The sequence below is a fragment of the Stomoxys calcitrans genome, chromosome 2 (assembly GCF_963082655.1).
Source record: "Stomoxys calcitrans chromosome 2, idStoCalc2.1, whole genome shotgun sequence".
NCBI lineage: Eukaryota > Metazoa > Arthropoda > Insecta > Diptera > Muscidae > Stomoxys > Stomoxys calcitrans.
This window is the reverse complement of record NC_081553.1, coordinates 1,196,825-1,204,073: the sequence shown is the minus strand read 5'-3', so window position 1 is coordinate 1,204,073 and position 7,249 is coordinate 1,196,825.

The window sequence follows — 7,249 nt, the reverse complement described above, 5'->3', positions numbered from 1 at the left end:
CGTAAGCAGATTAAGTTCGAAGATGGGCTATATCGGACTATATCTTGATATAGCCCCCATATAGACCGATCCGCCGATTTAAGGTCTTAGGCACACAAAAGCCTCATTTATTATCTGCCTTTGCTGAAATTTGGGACAGTCAGTTGTGTTAGGCCTTTCGACATCCCTTTTTAATTTGGCCCAGATCAGTTCAAATTTGGATATAGCTGCCATATAGACTAATCCGCCGATTTAAGGTCATGGGCCCATAAAAGGCGCATTCATTATGCGATTTTACCAAAATTTGGGACAGTGAGTTACGTTATTTGGCAAATCATTACATGGAATAGGGTAGTCGCCCAAAAATAGAGCCTTGTGGAACCTCTTTCCAGTGGCAGAAATGTTAACAATTCTATAAATAAGACCTTTGGTATCTTTGTGTGCTTCTGGAAGTCATCCCATTTTTCGGTTATAGTATTTATGCCTAAATTAACCGGTATGCTTGGAAATAGAGGCACAACGTCGAAAGATATTAATACTTCATTGTCTCCGATTACCTTGTCATTGATTTTCGATTTGAATTCAATCCTGTCTTCTATGTTGTATAGTGAATCTCTAGTCAAGTTATTTACTAGAGATGCAAAATACAACATTAACGATTTTCGGAAAGGCTTACCAGTTCCAATACATAAAACAGGGAAAAATACCAACTTGCCTTAAAGAGCCACAACACAGTAAATAGTCCATTCAGCAGGACTAAATCAAAAATGAAAATAGACGACAACTCAAATGTAGTTTATAAGATTAAATGTAACAAGGATGAAGCAAATTTGTGTCCAAAGACACATGTAGGAACAACTAAAACGAAATTAAAAACAAGATTATCATCTCACAAATCTGATCTGAAAATGGAAAACAAACCTTTAACAAAAAACTGCATTTGTAGCTCATTTCACGTTAACAGGGCATACACCAAATTTTAAGCACAAGAATCCATTCACCAAAGACGATTTACTTCAGAAATGGTACATATTATTGACACCCCTACAAACAAATGCATGAACTTTAAGAAAGACATAGACAATTGTACACAAATTTACAGGAATTTGGTAAAAAAAATACAGACAAAAATGATTGAGCTTTAGTCGAACTTGTGCGCTGTAGGGATAAAAAGGGTATTGTTTTATTTTAAATGTAATTATTTTCAAATGTATAAATGTTTTATAATTTTTGGTAAAATTACTTGTTTGTTAAACTTATAGTTCAAAATCTGATGAAGATCACCGGCAGTGGTCGAAATGTAGGTAAAAATTACAAATAAACACCAACACCTCGAGTCAAGGCAAGAAGACAAAGTGATACGAAATGTAATAGAATTTTCAAAGTTTATTCAAAACAGGCCTACACATTTATTGCTCCTTTGGCAAATACTTATTGGACACGCGTTGCTGTATATGATCAATATACATCCAGATAAATCCTAGTTTCTCATTTTAATGTCAAACACGTTTACCCGTTCTCATTACACGGCGCACCCATTAAATACATGATTCTACTTACCCCAATAACGCATGATTGATAAAATTCATTAAGTTTATTAAAAGTCCTACATTTATTGCGCTATTTTTGCATATTGCTCATCAAACATCCAAATAAATATCTTACAACATTACTCTTCCCCTCTCCAGACTGAACAGAGGCTGAAATAATGAACCTGAGCCAGCCAAACACAACAGCAAGTGCCTTCCAACATCATCACCACAACCACCACTTATTTCATCCCTGGGAAATTTTGAAAAAAAACGCTTCTGTGGCTGCTGCTGATGTTGAATTTGGTGGCTGGTAAAATGTTCCTGCTGTCACTGCCGGTGTTGCACAAATAAAGAAATTAAATTGCCCGTTTTTATAGACTTCGAGGCTGCGGCGACAAGCCAGTAGCTTAACAACAATAAAAGCTATGAACGCAAAAACATGTTTCAAATTGAATTCCTAACAAGCTAATCGATCCTCGGGGATGTCAAAAAAGGCCAACACTAAACGCAGTGTTCACAGCCACACACTCCTATGCACACCACTTACAGGTCGAGCCGTCGGCACAGGGCCATAAAAGTCTCTGGACGCAATGTAAGCCAAGGGAATTGGGGACTATCTTTTACACGCTCAAACAAAGCGGATATTACACAGGATGGGAGAAGCGGAAAAAATTAAAATCCACACAAATCGTAATTCACACACTCGCAATCAGATACAACAAGTATAACAAAAAATTTAAGAGGGTAGTTTACTGACATCGGAATTGCAAACAAACCGAGAGTTCAGCGAGATTCGAGACTCTCCCACATCTTTACTTGAAGATATATACGGTCCCATACTGCCCATATATGTATCATGAAAATATCGATATCAGTTTTGGCAAAAACGAAATTATTGTCAGCTTCTTTTGCTTGATTGTCTGTCTTCTTTTTCGAGTTGTCGCATGAATTTAGCCTGGAACTTCATTTAGGACAGATGGTGTCAAAATAAACAAGTAAGAGCGTGCTAAGTTCGGCCGGGCCCAACCCACCTACACTAACAGGAAGTATTAGTGCAAAATTTCGTCTAGCTTTACTCCTTGGAAAGTTAAGGCAGACGGACGGACATGACTAGAAAGACTTAAAATGTCATGACGATCAAGAATGCATATAGTTTATGGGGTCTTAGACCCATATTTCGAGGTGTTACAAACGGAATGACGAAATTAGTATACCCTCCATCCTATGGTGGAGGGTATAAAAATATTTTGCATCAAATTTCACTATAAGTTTCCAAATAGACTTTATACATACTAACGATAAAGATGCTTGTTTTTAAGTATGACAAAACTCATTCTGATATTTTACTAATATATGCAGTACCTACAGATTTCTTTACTTCGGGTACCGCTAGTGAAATTCGATTTGGATAATAACAATGAAAGGATGATAACAATGAAAGATCATTGTTATCATCCGCCCAACATGGAGATTTTCGGGACACTATGCAATGTGTCCCGTTCAGAAAAATACGGCACTTGTTTTTTAAACATATACTACAATATATGGAAAAATAGGTTCCCTTGAATGTTAATGTTTGACAATTTAAAAGATTTTAGTGACATAACATGCTGAGAAAGTGATTTATTTATGTCGCTTGACTTACAGTATGTTAATCCTGAATGTGAATCATATATGACCTGCTGGTCTATGGGATCGCTCGGAGGGTTATGGGTCATTCTAGTTTAAATATTAGAATCATTCCATTCTTAAAATCCTTTATTTGAGCCCTCGACTCACAAATACCTTTCATTTGAGCCACATATTGACATGGCGGTTAATATGTCCGTTTTGGTTTTGGAGGTGAATTGGGGTAGCCTAGGCTACTAAAAGTCGGGATTCTCTAAAAAACAAGACCTAAGTATAAATCGGCTGGGCCGAATCTTGAGTACCCATCAGCATGGGTTCTACAAGACATGTTCAGTACAGTAGAATAGGGAACTAACTAAAAGTTGTAGGAGCTCAACAAATCATTTCGAGCGATTGTTTTATATGACAGCTCTATCCATTTTTTTCCTATCTAGGTGTTATTCGGTTAGAGTATTGGAACTTACGTATTTCACCCAAATCAGATAAAAATGTAAGCTTCTATGGGGTCAAGAAGCTAAATCCAGGTAACGGTTTATATGGAGACTATTGCAATTTATGGACATATTGGTTGGGATTTAAGTGTTTGAGGGCCAAATCGGTTGAATTCAGTTTGGTCGTTGAAGTGCATAAAAATACATTACATACAAAAGTCAATCAAATCGGATAAAAACAAAACTTCTGGAGGCACATAAAGTTAAAACGGAGGATCATTTTATATGGGCATTATATCCAAATTGGAACCCAAATGGCGCAATAGTTAACCCCAACGGGCTACATCAATTAAAAGTAATTTAAAGCAGATAGCATCATTCGTACAATCGCTTTCGCAGTTTCGACAGACGGACGAACAATTCGAACCTTCAAAGGCAAAGGCAGGTTAGGTCAATTATTATAGGAGCTTTATCCGGCTATAAACCAAGTTTGGATCACACTTCAATATTTGTGAAGGCTCCAAATTCGGGTTTTTGCCATATTTTTCCCAAACAGTAGGGAGTCGGTTTTTAAAGCGTAATAAGTAAGAGAGAGTGACAGAGAAAAATGTAAGAAAAGAACTAACAAGCAGCGCGCTGAACGACTGCAGAAACATAAACTTGACAACAACCTTAATATCAACGTTGATTGTCACAAAAGAAAAGTAGCGCTTGACAAAAAAAATTTGTTGAGACAACTAAAGTGTTGTCTGTGTGCATGTTTATTTGTATACAAAATACAGATCGCAATTTTCATTCAATCATCTTAAATTTGGTACAGGCGTTATCGAAGCTATAAGAAGGCGGTACAGATTTGTATGCATCTCCCAATTCCTATGACTGGTGACAAATTGCAACCCACATTTGAACACTTGAGCAAAAAAACAATTGTTATCGTCACAAATAAAATTTATTTTAAAAGATCTTGTATTGTTGTCGTAAACACAGTTTCAAAGTGTTTTACAATAGAAGTTTACTTGTCGACAATTTCGTTAGTGACTAATGAATAATTTGTTTGCGTGTGGGGTTGCGGAAATGGTGCACTGAAGGACAGGTAAGATATGTATATTTAGTGTTAATCCGGAAGAGCTGAACACTTTTATGCATACGAGCATAGGTCAAAGTTCATTTGGTTCGTCATCAGCGAAGCAGTATTGAAATGACATACACGTCCATGACTGCGTTGTTACCCAACTGGCCGAACGAACCCTCTTAAGAGTCATCATCTAGAGAAGTACAAACAGCATGCGATGCGATGTATCACAAAATCATTCATACTCTCCCCCTCTCTGAAATGACTAGCCCAATCTGTCCTTCACGTTCATATTTTTCCAACGTGTGGTTCCTCAACTTCTGTTTATTGTCAAGTGTTTTTATCCCCTGTTAAATATCATTAAAGTGACGCAGTCTCTACATGACTGGGCGTTGGGGGGTTGCAAAAACAACAACAACAATCATGCCAAGTCAAACAATAACAAACAGCAAAAGGATAATTGCATTAAAATGCAATTACAAAAGAGCTGACTGACTCTGCCCTAACTCGATTGAATACTGCAGCACCATGGAGTCATTGTAGTTGTTGTTCTTCTATTAAGGAATGAGAACTGAACCAAAGCAAAAGAGCACAAACCCACAATGACAATGGTATGATATCCTTTCGGAGGATATTAAATGAACTACACACAAATGAAACAGCATATTGCAGATACAAGACATCAACTACTATTACCAAGTTGAACGTTACCGAGAAAGTCAGCATTGAGTGTCGGCTGCGCTTGGGAGAGCAGGGAGAGGCTAGTGACCTGCTTGATATCATCGTAGTTCATCATGATTGTTATGTTGTGTTGTAGTCATTGGACAATGGCACGAGGACAATACACAATCCATTCCGTCAAGGTTCGGTGTTGATGCTGTTGTGTGCCAGCATTGTGGTGCCGAATATTAAAGGATGCTGATAGTGATGCCGATGTTGCTGATTGTTTGCATTCCTGTTTTATGTCGTAGTTGTAAGTGCTGCCGTTGTTGTTGTTGCTGTTGTTATATGTCACAAAATTGCATTTGTGTGTAATTGAAATTGCTTTTATGACTTCGCATTGCAGACGGATGAGCGCCCTCTCTTTGAATGTCCTAGCCTTTTAATGAAATGAAATTTGAACTTTTTGCTTCTCAATGCTGGGGCTCCTTTTCGGTGTGTGTGTGCGGCAAACAGCAATCGGATTGAACATCCTGCGTTCACTTGGGCATGCGTTCAATTTCAGTTTTTGCACAAAATGCATTCTCTGTTGACACCGACATTTCAGGCCAATGACAAATTGCAGTCATCAATATGTCAAATCGTTGCAAATGAGAGCCTCCCAAATGAATTCAACATTTTCACAGGCGTTTGCATATAAAAATATTTCTTTTAAACATCTTCACTAAAGTATAGAAAAGTAAACAATGGACTGAAATAACATGTAAACGGTAAGAAATAAAAAAGATCGAATTTTATATGCTGGAGCATTATTATTTCCTGAAATATATCTTTGCGTCGGCAGAAATTAAAACGAAATATGTAATTGGAAGTCTCATGGAGGTGCTTAACATGCCAAACCAGACGATGGATGAATGGTACATTTGAATATGCAGAGATTCAGACCATACTTGGCAACTGATACAAAATTTCAACTAAACTGAATAAGAATTATGTCCTTAGGTACCAAATTGATCAAATTGGGGTACCGGTTGGTATTGGAGCTATATCAGTATACAGACTGAAAAATGTGACAATACTAGGCTCAGATGTTGAAGTAGCAATGGAACACCACATGCGAAATATTAGCCAAATCGGTAATAAGTTGAGCCCTCCAAACTAGAGCTGCCCAAATATCGATGGTGCCATCGATATTTTGTGCTTTTCAATATTAATTTCAAGTAAAAGACTTTAAAACTTTACAAAAAAATTTTAATTGAAAGAAATTAATTAATTTCTAGCAGAAAATTTTTTCTGGAAATATGCAAGTGTTCATATTTCATGCTATCTGGCGCTTCGCTACACCCTAAAAATGTCTATTTGAAAATATATTTAGATATTCAAAACATTGTTAGCTGTGTGTCCTTCCCAAATTATCATTAATAATTATGAATTTAGTGATTTTTCTATCCATAAACCCATATCATAACGAAACCACGTGGGATACAAAGACCAACAGGTGCTTCTAGTGTTGCTGTTGTAGCAGTGAGTTGTGTTCATCTTTCGTCTTCGGTTATACAAAATATCCAGATTTAGGTACTCTGCGACTTAGATGAGGTGCGTCCGGAGGGATCTTGTTCTATGTGGAGTAGGTTTGGCTGGCAGTTGAACTGGTGACGTGTGATCCCAGGTTACAATCGGGACAGACATCCAACACTTCGGCTCAATCTTAGCTCGTGAAGTAGTTGAAGCGGTTTATACAATTTAATTGAAATCATTAAAAAGTGTAAAAAAATCAAACGTAAGTAGAAATCTGAATTGCGGAAACACCTTCTATTACATTGTGGAACACAACAAGATTAGCAGGAAAAATCATACAGATTATGATAGAGGGGGCAAAAAAGGGAGACATATATATATATATATATATATATATATATATATGTATATATATATAAATATATATA